Source organism: Numenius arquata, chromosome 28 (genome assembly GCF_964106895.1).
Source record: "Numenius arquata chromosome 28, bNumArq3.hap1.1, whole genome shotgun sequence".
Taxonomy (NCBI): Eukaryota; Metazoa; Chordata; class Aves; order Charadriiformes; family Scolopacidae; genus Numenius; species Numenius arquata.
In genome coordinates, this window is record NC_133603.1 from 864,129 (window position 1) to 877,521 (window position 13,393).

General features: G+C 50.6%; 1 pseudogene; it reads left to right on the forward strand.

Annotated features, from left to right (window-relative positions):
• The first annotated feature begins 1,368 nt into the window (after positions 1-1,368).
• LOC141476079 (uncharacterized) lies at positions 1,369-2,993 on the forward strand (annotated as a pseudogene).
• The last annotated feature ends 10,400 nt before the right edge of the window (positions 2,994-13,393 follow it).

Consider the following 13,393-nt stretch of genomic DNA (forward strand, 5'->3'; position numbering starts at 1 on the left):
AGGCCCCACCTCGAGGGCTGTGTCCGGTTTTGGGTCCCCTACCACAAAAAAGACATTGAGGGGCTGGAGCGGGTCCAGAGAAGGGCAACGGAGCTGGTGAGGGGTCTGGAGAACAAGTCCTGTGAGGAGCGGCTGAGGGAGCTGGGGGCGTTCAGCCTGGAGAAAAGGAGGCTGAGGGGAGACCTTCTCGCTCTCTACAGCTCCCTGAAAGGAGGGTGTAGCCGGGGGGGTTCGGTCTCTGCTCCCAAGTCACAGGCGATGGGACAAGAGGAAACGGCCTCAAGTTGCCCCAGGGGAGGTTCAGACTGGACATTAGGAAAAATTTTGACACTGAAAGGGTTATCAAGCCTTGGAATGGGCTGCCCAGGGAAGGGGCTGAGGCACCATCCCTGGAGGTGTTCAAAAGACGGGTTGACATGGTGCTGGGGGACATGGTTTAGTGGTGGTTTTTTTTGTCAGAGTTAGGTTGATGGTTGGACTAGATGACCTTGAAGGTCCCTTCCAACCTGGGTGATTCTATGATTCTACTTTTTGGTCGGTTTTGATCTGCAATGCAACTGCACGGTTTTTCCAGATTTTGCCTTCTCGTTTAGCAGAGGCGAGGGGGGGCTCGTGCAGTGACTGTGTGGGACACCGATGGGATGAGCACAGGTGACTGTCACATCGATGGGCCCCGCTATGGGTCGACAGGGACTATAAATGACCGTTGTGCCCCACTGCAATGGGGGACCCCTCCCCACCACCCACCCTCACCCTTGCCAAGGCCTGAGAATCGCGGATCAATGCGACGCCGGTGACTCCGGAGGATCATCGAGCCGTCCTGTGGACCCACCATCGTGGTGGTGATAGACTATTTCTTGTCTTGCAGCTCTCCCAAATTCTGCTTCTCCTTTCCTCCTTTCCTCTCCCTCTGCCTTTTCTCTATTGCCATTTGGCATCATTTTTTAGGTACCAAAAATAAAACTACAGTAAAGAGCATCAGACCTCATTTGTGTCTCAATCGCGCCCCCGGAATCATTTTGAACCCCCTCCCGGACAAAAAAATCAGACCGGGACCTAACATATTACTGGTGACGAAGGTGGGATAGGATTCTGGGGACTGGGAGTGCTGTTTTTACTATTTGCTTATTGTGTGTATTGGAGAAGTGCTGAAGTTTTTGTGAACAGTAGGAGTTTATTTTTGGATTTGTTTATTGACTGTTAGTGGTCTGTGAACATACGTGTGTGCCTCTCGGAGACGTAAGGGGGTGGGAATCTGTGTTGAATTGTTTAGTGTGCTATGTGCGACCTCTCCGAGTGACTGCCCCCGACCTTTGTTGTTGAAAACCAGATTTGAGTTTTGATTTTTTTTGTTGTTGTTGAGTAAATATGAGCGAGAGCCTCTCACCCCCTTCGGGGCGAGATGTTTTGTCTGATCTTTTGGAAAAACATAATGCGCGCCCTTCAGTACCGGGTAGTGATTGGGCACGAGATAATTGGCATAATCTGCAGAGTGTTTCCGATCGAATCAGTGCCTTACAAAGGGATGCCAGACTTTGCTTTGGAAAAGGGCAATCTATTCTATGCGCCGTTCTGGGTGCTAGTTTAGTTGCTGCCGTAGAAGCTCGGGATCAGCGACGCGGCGCCGAGTCTCAAATTGTATAGTCTCTGCAGACTCTGGTACAATCATCTTTGCAAGGAGGAGTGGAGGAGTTAAAGGGGCAGTGAGATCAAGAGCGAGCTCAGGCGAGTTGTTTGCAGTCCGCCCTTAAAGAACAACTCCTTGCGGACGGGAGCAGAAGAGATCCCTTATACCCCAGCACAGAATTAGGCGAAGCGAAAGCTAAATTGGACGAGGGGAAAGCCCCTCCTTGTTCGCTCCAGGCCTCTTGTCAAAGTGGAGTATGAGTTTGACGATGGTCAAAATGCTGCCCCTCAACTTACCATTAAGGAAATGCCTTACTCCGCTGTGGAATTAGCTAAACTAAAGAAAGAATTTAGCCGTGCTCCCAGGGAGTCAGAGACAGAGTATGTGTGGAGAGTGTCCTCATCGGGTGGAGATCAGGTACTGTTAAGTGAGAAGGAAGCTGAAGGATATTGGGCCCCTGGAATGTTCTTAACTACTGGCCACCACCGGGCTCCCTGGTCCCTAACTCAAAAAGCAGCCTATTGGGCCGGAGGTCTCAGTCCTTCAGAAGGAGGAGACCCCCTTGCTATCTCCGGGTCGGTCGATCAGATAGTGGAAAGTGTGCAAAAAGGGGTTTGCCTGCAAATGATGTCCAACCATGAGCTTAGACTCCAACGAGAATCCCCCGTGATGCTGCCAGTAGACCCCGAATGAACGGCACCGCCGATAAGAGGACTCCCTGGCTCTTTGAAACCAATCGGTACACAGCTGCGAGGAACCATTAGGGCAGCGTGCCGAGGTGAGGCAGCTGCAGCAGAGGAAGGGGAAGAAAGAGCACCCCCCGATCACAGAGATCCAAACCGGAGGGCGTGGACATGGGGAGAAGTTGCCCAAGAATTAATTAACTACGGGTGAAAATATGGTCCTGTTAGTGTCCCCTCTGCCAAACCAGACTCGAAAGGGTTAAGACAGACAGAGCTAGAAACCCCTCCGGCTGCCAGAGCCAGAGAAAAAACAATGGGTCAGTGGCGGGAGGGAGATATCCAAGAGGCGAAATACCTTGTGGACTATGGGATGGCAGAAAGGTACTCCCCGAGATCTGATGGATGGGTTACCAACTGACACGCTAGAAAAACTGGTTAAGGAGTGGCCCGAGAAACCTGTGGCTCCCCAAAATTTAACTTCAAGCTGGACAAAGACGCCGGGCAATTCTACCCCGAGTCTCCGCTGCCCCCCCGCTTTCGATCTCTCCAGCAGGAATCTGCGGGAAACTCACTGCTCCGCTTCTCAACAGCGGGCGGAGGAGCGGAGGGGCCTGGCTACGTATCAGACAGCTCCCTATGAACCAGCGAGGAGATGTTATGATTACCTGTTTTGTAGGACCTAAGAAAATGCCAATTACATTTTTGGTAGATACTGGAGCTCGAATTTCAGCCTTGAGAACTGAGGATGCGTCCCGTAGTGGCATTTCAGTACGGAAGCGAGGGTTGTTGTAGCTGATGCGGTCGGCAATGTACAAGCACAATCATTAGCCACAGTTAACTGGACACTGCCGGGAGAGGAAACAACCGTTTTAACACCAATGGTTGTCGGACCATTCCCACTTAACCTCTTAGGGCTGGGTGTCTTGAAAGATAGAAAGTGGACGGACACAGGGGGAGGGAGCTGGTCTTTTGGTGCAGTGGAGGTGCGACTTTTACAAACCGCACCCCCACTTCCCCCCTTGAAAATAACAAACATCAAACCCCTCGGGGCACGAGAGGGAATAGCCCCACTGTTAGAGGACTTAAGGGAACAAGGAGCTGTCGGTCCTACTCACTCTCCTTTTAATTCCCCGGTACGGCCAGTCCGAAAGCCAAATGGCAAATGGAGATTGACTGTAGATTATCCAAGAGTAAATGCAAATACTGGTCCATTAACAGCTGCAGTGCCAAAACCAGCTGACCTCACAGCTACTACCCAGGAGCGAGCTCACCCTGTTATGGCAACTATCGATGTTAAGGATATGTTTTCAATGGTCCCTCTGCAACCTGAGGACCAGGATCGTTTCGAGGGTACAAGCATTCTCCCGCATTAGCCCACCATGCTTTAGCAAAAGAACTTGAACTGATCCCGCTAGAAGAAGGAGTCAGAATTTACCAATGCATCGATGATGTGCTAATAGGAGGAAATCAGACAGAAAAGGCTCAAAAAACACAAAATGACATTATTGTCCATTTGGAGAGCTTAGGACTAAAGATTCCACCTGAAAAGGTTCAAGCCCCCTCCAACGAGGTTAAATTCTTAGGAATCTTGTGGAAAGGAGGAATGACCTGCATTCCTAAAGATACTCTTACCACGCTAGACCAGGGAAAAATGCCCGGATCAAAGAAAGAGTTGCAGCATGTGTTGGGATTGCTCGTGTTTTGGAGAAAACATATCCCAGACTTTTCTATCATTGCCAGACCTTTGTATGACTTACTGAGAACAGGTGTGTCTTGGGACTGGACCCCATTCGTGAAGAAGCTTTGCAGCTTTTAATACATGAAGCAGCGAATCACCAGGCACTTGGCCCTGTATATCCCACGGATCCTGTGCAAATTGAGTGGGGGTTCTCTCAATCAGGATGGTCATTACGCTTTCGGCAAAAAGATCCTGAAGGTCCTCCTCGTCCTATCAGTCTTTCTGTCGGGTCCTTACAGGGCGCACTCACCATGGCCGCACTTCTCGCAGCGAACCGGGAGGTTTTCGGGGTTCAGGGCTCGGCCGGAGCAGACGCAGCAGGATTGTTCCTTGCCCGACACCGCCGCTGGGGGGGGATGCAATTAATGACAGGGGGGTAACTAATTAAAGGAGGGGAGGGGTTCATTAATTTAGGGGGAGCAGTTCTTACTGGGCCTGATGTCCCTTTACTTGAAGGGACTATTTTTACCTTAAAATTCTGGCAGGTGGCAACAGACCAAAGGAGAGGAGTAGGAGAGAAGGACGGGAGAAGCCGGGTGAAGGGTCCCTCTCGACTCCTGGTTTGACCAATGGAGGTGACACAATCATAGAACCATGGGATTGTCGGGGTCGGAAGGGACCTGTGGGATCATCTGCTCCAACCATGAACCCAACGCTGATAAAAGCCATCACTGACCCATGTCTCTAAGCACCATCTCAACCGGGCTTTTGAATCCCTCCAGGGATGGTGCCTCCACGCCTTCCCTGGGCAGCCCATTCCAAGGCTTCATAACACTTTCCATGGAAAAATTGTTCCCAATATCCAATCTGAACCTCCCCTGGTGCAACTTGAGGCCGTCTCCTCTCGTCCCATCGCCTGTTCCTTGGGAGAAGAGACCGACACCCCCCCCCGGCTACACCCGCCTTTCAGGGAGTTGGAGCGAGTGAGAAGGTCTCCCCTCAGCCTCCTCTTCTCCAGACTGAATACCCACAGCTCCTTCGGCTGTTCCTCAGAAGGTCTCCAGACCCCTCACCAGCTCCGTTGCCCTTCTCTGGACCCGCTCCAGCACCTCAAGGTCTTTTTTTGTGGTGAGGGGCCCAAAACCGGACACAGCCCTTGAGGTGGGACCTCCCCAGTGTCCAGTACAGGGGGACGGTCACCTCCCGAGTCCTACTCACCACGCTGTTCCTGACACAGGCTGTTGGCCTCCTTGGCCACCTGGGCACGCTGCTGGCTCATGTTCAGCCCACAGTCGACCAACACCCCCAGGTCCTTTTCCTTGGGGCAGCTCCAGCCGCTCTGCCCCAGCCTGGAGCATCCATGGGATTGGTGTGACCCAAGGGCAGGACCCGGCACTTGGCCTTGTGGAACCTCATCCCATTGGCCTCGGCCCATCGATCCAGTCTGTCCAGATCCCTCTGCAAAGCCTTCCTGCCCTCCAGCAGATCAACATCCCACCCAGCTTGGTGTCGTCTCTGAAGTGCTTGAGGGAGCACTCAATCCCCTCCTGCAGATCATTGATGAAGATGTTGAAGAGAACCGGCCCCAGCACCCAGCCCCGGGGGACACCACTGGTGTTTCTAGATCTTTCAGGAAGTTCAGAGTGACACTCACAGGGAATGGACCGCAGCAAATCACAGCTCCCAGCTCAGACCCCGGGCAGGAACACCCCGGTGGCAGGTCCTGCGTGTCCTACAGATGAAACCTCGAGAGCTCCCTGTGCTGAATGTATCTAAAGGCAGCGGCATGATGTACGAAAGGATTCCTGAAAACCAGATTCATCAAAAGCGACTTCTGTAAGTCCCTGGGCAAAACTGCCCACGGTATCACCACATTATGGAATCACAGAATCACACGGGGTTGCAAGGGACCTCTGGAGATCATCTCCTCCAACACCCTGCCAGAGCAGGTCCCAGAGGAAGGTGTCCAGGTGGGGTTTGAACGTCTCCAGAGAAGGAGACTCCACCACCTCCCTGGGCAGCCTGTTCCAGAGCTCTGCCACCCTCACAGGAAAGAAGTTCCTCCTCGTGTTTAGGTGGAACTTCTTAAATTCAAGTTTGTGCCCGTTTCCTCTTGTCCTGTCCCTGGGCACCACTGAAAAAAGACTGGTCCCGTCCTCCTGACACCCACCCTTTAAGTATTTATAGGCGTTGATCAGATCCCCCCTCAGTCTTCTCTTCTCCAGACTAAAAAGACCCAAGTCCCTCAGCCTTTCCTCATCAGAGAGGTGCTCCAGGCCCCTCATCATCTTGCTCCTGCATCCCCTGCTTGCCTTCCTCTGCCTGGGGACTGCCTCAGAGATTCCCCGATCCATGAGGTGCCGAGGTTAAATTTGTTCTTTGTCTTTAATCTGTGTTTTTGTGGTTGTTCCTGCGTCCTGCCTGCATCGGCTCACACAATTATTATTTTTAGTGCTTGGGTTGTGCATCGTTTCGACCTTGGGAAAGAGGATGGAACTCGGCTTTGTTGTGCTACATCAAGATAAAGGCTGTTAATGAAAATATAATTACTGCAGGAGCGGTAATGTACTAGATTGGAGTTGGGTAGCTATCCTATTTTTTGAGCTTGCTGCTTTTGAGGTAGAAAAACTGTAAAGTTTAAATGTTTAAAGAAGTGCTAATAACTTCTACAGATTTACGCAACGACTGTTTAAATACCCTGAACTCAAGAAAATGGAGTAGAAAGCAAAAGCCGGAAGAGACACATGTAAGAACAGAGAAATATAAAACCTTAAATCTTTTTGAGTTGCCTGAATCCCGGTTGACATCATTTGGAAATACTTCTTTCTAGGTTTGTCCAAAGCCTTTGCATTGAACCCACCAGCCTGCATCTGCCTTCCACTCTGCTTCTATCTACTTCTTGTCTAAATCTTACATGAGAGATGGGCAAAAGTCAATTCCTCTTTCTCTTCTAATGCTTTTGTTATCGGGGGGCGGGGGGAGGGTTGGTGTCTAAGCCCAGTTGTAACCCATACGGAATTATTTTCCCTACGGCTATTTGTGTGATCCTCTGAAAGAAACCTTACTAGTCTGACACACTGAATTCTAATTAATTTCTGTAGCAAGTTACTCTGTCTTCTTGAATGATAACACTTGGTCTAACAACCTTTTACATACGTTTAAATGTGTTGGTTTTTTTTCCGTTACTGCATTTTTGGTCTTTCTGTGAACGGTCCATGAGGAAGGAGTAGGTCTGTCACCAAGAACATCAATTGCCATGTGAGCAAAACACTGATTTTATGTGGGATCTCTTTGATGACGTTTCTATGAGACATAAGGATTGTGTACAAAGTGTGATCTCTAAAGAAATAAAACAAGCCCCGAATCTTCTGTCTTATTATTTTAGCTTTTGGCTTTTCCATGCCGCTGTTTCCTCCTTTTTAAATGATCTAAGAAGATGGGAAAAGAAGGGAGATCGGGCTTTTTCTTTTTTTTTAGAGCTGCAGAATGGCTGAAATGGAGGTACTTCCGGCAGAATTATTTTTAGGGTGTTCTTTTTTGCTGCTTTTACAACCTGATAAAAATATGCCTGGTCTGTCCCGGAAAACCAAGAAAACTTATTAAAAAAGCCAGCTGGAAAGTTGCTCTTTTGTGAGCTTCAGCTGAACTTTTGGATGCTGCAGAAGTCTGTGTTAAAGAATGAACTTCTGTCTTGTTTTCTTTTTCACATGAAGTAGTAAAAATTTAGGTCTCAAGACCTCTTTCCCTTTCCCGTCACCTCCTCCCAAAATCTCATACAACATGATTTCTGTTTGGTTTTTGCTCTAATTAAACACGAGGGTCTTAGGAAGCTGCGTAAACCTTGTCACTAAGCGTTCCTAGGGAGATAAAGCTTTAAGTGCTTTAATTTGTGTGGTTTAATACTGTCTCTCTGTCTTCCAGCACCGAGCCCTTGGATGCGTTCACCCATGGAGACGCCTTCCAGTGAGTCCAGTAAACGACGTCGTCTTTACCGGTCCATCAGACGGTGTCCGGCTTCTTCCTGGGGACACCCGAGAGTCTTCCCGCGGAGGTGAGATCTCTGGGTGGAAAAGAGAATTGATCATAGAATCACTCAGGTTGGAAGGGACCTTCAAGGTCATCTAGTCCAACCATCAACCTAACTCTGACAAAAAAAAACATCACTAAACCATGTCCCCCAGCACCATGTCAACCCGTCTTTTGAACACCTCCAGGGATGGTGCCTCAGCCCCTTCCCTGGGCAGCCCATTCCAAGGCTTGATAACCCTTTCAGTGTCAAAATTTTTCCTAATGTCCAGTCTGAACCTCCCCTGGGGCAACTTGAGGCCGTTTCCTCTTGTCCCATCGCCTGTGACTTGGGAGAAGAGATCGACCTCCCCCGGCTACACCATCCTTTCAGGGAGTTGTAGAGAGCGAGAAGGTCTCCCCTCAGCCTCCTTTTCTCCAGGCTGAACACCCCCAGCTCCCTCAGCCGCTCCTCACAAGACTTGTTCTCCAGACCCCTCACCAGCTCCGTTGCCCTTCTCTGGACCTGCTCCGGCCCCTCAATGTCTCTTTTGTTGTAAGGGGCCCAAAACTGGACACAAAAATAGTCCCTGAAGGATAAGGCAGTGCTCAAGTAGGAGAATTATTGGCTGTGTGCAATGTCTTTCAGCACGAGGATCAATCTACCTCTCCTGCCTATATCTACACTGATTCTTTCGCTGTCTTTTAAGGGTGCACTGAGTGGCTCCCATTCTGGGAACAGAACGGGGGGGAAGTTAAAGGAAAAGTGGCAAGATATTCCAGCAATTGCTAAACAAGGGAGCTTTGCAGTGGCATGGATTGCCTCCCACCAGACCCACGAAACTCCGGCTAGCCGATGGAACAATGAAGCCGATGAGATGGCCCGACTTGCCCCCTCGCAAAATGAACCAATAGGGGAGAATTGGGAACGACTTCTGGAATGGTTACATGTGAAAAGGGGGCACACTGGGGCAAAAGATCTGCATGGAGAAGCTCAAACAAGAGGTTGGCCAGTCACCCGAGGAAATTGTCAGACTTGTATTCCAGCTCGTGGCCGACGCCGCGCGCCATTAGGAAAACATCCTCTTAGGGAAGACCCACTACGTATTCGAACGGGTGAAGGACTGTGGGGTGCCTGGCAAATAGATCACGTGGGTCCATTCCCAAGATCTAATGGAAAATATTATGTACGAGTAGGGGTAGAAATAACATCAGGCCTAGTGCAAGCTGAGGCTTTTCCCCGTGCCACAGGAGAGAACGCTGTTAAAGCCTTGCAACTGTGGCTTAGTACCCTTCCTAAGCCTCAGGCAATTCAGTCGGACAATGGCTCTCACTTTACAGCTAAAATTGTTCAGGACTGGGCCAAAGAGAAAGGAATTCAATGGGTATTTCACACTCCGTACTATCCTCAGGCTAATGGAACAGTGGAACGTACTAATGGCCTCCTCAAACCCCATGCATCAGAGTGGGACAAACAGCCTTTCGGAAGCTGTTGCCCACGGTAACAGCCGGTGGGGGGTGAATGGATGCCCCAAAATTACAGCCTTTAGCCCACAAGCTCCTACCATAGTCCCAACAGCTCCTGGCCCGGACCACCCCAGTAAACCCTCGCATTACCCTGGACAACCAGTCCTGGTGGAACTACCTACGATAGGAGCAGTTCCCCTAGCATTGGGTACACCCCTTAACAAATATACCTGGATTGCAAAAGATGCCCTAGACAAAGAATACAAAATTAATACTAGATGGACCGTCCCATCTTTTTAGTATCTGTAATCCCGCTTCCCGTTTTGAACCGAGGATGGCTTTTTTTTCATCTTGTCTTTCCAGGAACAGTCCACCAAAAACCAAAGACTCTACTGCAAGCTGTACTGAAGATATATGTAGGCTTTAATGCTTTAATCCTTTGCATCGTATTGGTACAATTGCTTTGTTTCGCTTATGCTTTTAGGATGTATTGTGTATCATCACAGAAACTGTTTTGGGCAACTCTTTACCCTTAGCTCTTGGGGAAGCTGTAGTCTCATAGATGTTACTGAATAGAAAAATGAGTTTGTGACGTTAGGGACCTCTGTAGCCCGGGCATTCAACCTCACTAATTGTTGGGTGTGCGGAGGACCACTTGGTTCGGCGAGCTGGCCGTGGACCTCGGTCCCTGTTTCCCCTAATGGCTAGTGAGCAATTACAGCGAGGAAAAAAAGGACATCTGTTGGGAAGAAGAAAGCTCACCATCTCCTTGGCCAATCCGATACCCAGCTCGAGGCCAATACTGTCTGAGCCGCACTCAACCAGGTGGTACCTTTGTAGGGATCAGCACTTGTAATTGGACCTTCACGCGTGGGAATCACGCGTCTCCCCCTAATGATCTTTTTGTGGTATCCGAAAGCAATTTAACTTCACTGCCAAAGGTCCTCGATAGGTTTGGGTGAATGAATCGGGGCACGTGAAGCTGTTTTCTGGCTTCTGGTCTCCGGTAAATATAACTGTCCACACAGACTGTTGGTATACACCAGAAAAAAACATAAGTTGTAACTGGAGGAATAGCACGGGTGCTTGGTGTTGCAGTGTTATAGATAGAGCCCACCATTCCAGTCCATGGCAAAATTTGGCATTCCATACCCCTTTAGGATTGAGTAATTCGACCTATTTTTCAGGTGCCCTAGACTCCCACTGGTCTATTTGAAAATGGCACCAGAGCACCGCAAGGCCACTATTGGATCTGTGGACACCATGCACACGAAATGCCACCAGCAAATTGGACAGGAACAGGTTACGTTGGAGGAATCCACCCTTTGTTTGTCCTCCTTCCCGAAAGCGGTGGTAATGATCTAAGTGTTAAGCTGTACGATGATCTCACACGGAATAAGCGATCTATTGACACCAGTCTGACACCTGGAAGTAGCCAAAAATGGGGAAAAGATGGCTGGTCCCCCGCAACAAACCATTGAACATCACGGGCCAGCCACCTGGAATCCTACTGAGTTAATTAGCGGTGCTCGAGAACCCATCTATAACCTAAACCGCATAATTCACCTTCAAGCTGTTTTAGGAATCGTTACTAACGAAACTGCTCGCGCCCCAGATCTGTTGGGGGGCCAGGCCACGCAAATGCAAACCCCAATTTTGCAACACCACGTGGTTCTCGACCACCTGCTGGCTGAAGGAGGAGGTGTTTGTGGTAAATTGAATGACTCAAATTGTTGCTTAAAAATTGATGATAACGGCCAGATTGTCAAACAAATAACCTCTGGGATAAGAAAGTTAGCCCACGTCCCTGTCCAAACCTGGAAAGACCGGGAAATTGATCCCTTTTCCTGGCTTCTAGGAGGTCCATGGGTCAAACGAATTCTGTTCTACTTGCTGTGTGGAACTGCAATGCTTTTCTTCTTACCGTGTATAATTCCGTGTTTAATACGATGGATTCAAAGTGCGGTACAAAATACGGAGTTTGTACCTACTGTCTCCCCTAACGGCGTGAAGTGTGTACGGGCCGTCCCAGAACCTGTTTCTTTGCCCCTAAATATTGTGTAAACTCCTGCCTAATTCTCCCTCTTTCCCTCCCCCCTCCTCACCCACCACGGGTCCTGAAGAACTCCTCGGGGACCTTCGAGCCGCGGGGTGGATGTAAGAGCCCGACAGACCGATAAGATGCCTCAAAGCCCGCTCGCCGCAGGACTTCTATCGCCGGTGTACCCATAACAAAGGATTTGTGTCCTTGGTTCTCAAAACTCTACCCTGTTTAACCCAAAAACTTGCCTGTTTCTCAAGGCCCAGCGCTGCTCACGAGGCAGAGGCAGGGCAGGGGGGAGGGGGCTCGTGCAGCAACCGTGTGGGACACCGATGGGATGAGCACAGTGGGAGACAGTGCCAAAAGCCTTGCTGAAGTCAAGGTAGATGACATCTGCTGCTCTCCCCTCATCCAGCCATCCAGTTATAACATCACAGAAGGCTATCAGACTGGTCAAGCATGATTTACCCTTGGTAAATCCGTGTTGACCACGTCCAGTAACTTCTTGATCTTCAACGTGTTTGGAGATGACACCCAGAACGAGTCTCTCCGTTATTTTCCCAGGGATGGAGGTGAGACTAACCGGCCTGTAGTTCCCTGCGTCCTCCTCCTCGCCCTTTTTGTAGACTGGTGTGATATTTGCCTTCCTCCAGTCCTCAGGCACTTCACCTGTTCTCCAAGACCTCTCAAAAATGACGGAGCTGGCTGTGTGACAGAACTCAGAGGGTCATAATTAATGGAGCAGGGTCAAGCTGGAGGCCTGTAACCAGCGGTGTCCCCCAGGGGTCAATACTCGGCCCAGTCCTGTTCAACATATTCATCAATGACCTGGACGAGGGGACAGAGTGTATCCTCAGCAAGTTCGCTGATGACACCAAACTGGGAGGGCTGGTCGACACTCCAGAGGGCTGTGCCGCCATCCAGCATGACCTGGACAGGCTGGAGAGCTGGGCAGAGAAGAACCTCATGAGGGTCAACGAGGGCAAGCGTAGGGTCCTGCACCTGGGGAGGAAGAACCCCAGGCACCGATACAGGTTAGGGATGGATCTTCTGGAAAGCACTACTGAGGAGAAGGATCTGGGAGACCTGGTGGATAGCAAACTTTCCATGAGCCAGCAGTGCGCCCTTGTGGCCAAGAGGCCAACGGGATCCTGGGCTGCGTAGGGAAGAGTGTGGCCAGTAGGCGGAGGGAGGTCATTCTCCCCCTCTGCTCTGCACTGGTGAGGCCACAACTGGAATACTGCGTCCAGTTCTGGGCTCCCCAGTTCAAGAGAGACAGGGAACTACTGGAGAGAGTCCAACGCAGGGCAACAAAGATGACTGAGGGATTGGAGCATCTCCCTGATGAGGAAAGGCTGGGAGAGCTGGGGCTCTTCAGCCTGGAGAAGAGAAGGCTGAGGGGAGACCTTATCTGTGTTTACAAGTACCTAAAGGGTGGGTTGAAGGAGGATGGAGCCGGACTCTTTTCAGGGGTTCCCAGTGACAGGACGAGGGGCAACAGGCACAAGCTGGAACATGGGAAGTTCCATCCAAATATGAGGAGAAACTTCTTTCCTGTGAGGGTGGCAGAGCCCTGGAACAGGCTGCCCAGGGAGGGGGTGGAGTCCCCTTCCCTGGAGATCTTCGAGACCCGCCTGGATGCTCCCGAGCGATGTGCTCTGGGCAGCCCTGCTTCAGCAGGGGAGTTGGACCGGATGGTCTCTAGAGGTCCCTTCCAACTCCGACAACTCCGTGATTCCGTGACTGTCACATCGATGGGCCCCGCTACGGGCCGACAGGGACTATAAATGACCGTCGTGCCCCACTGCAGTGGGGGACCCCTCCCCACCACCCACCCTCACCAAGGCCTGAGAGTCACGGAATGGGACCGGGACCTAACATGCCCCCCCCCC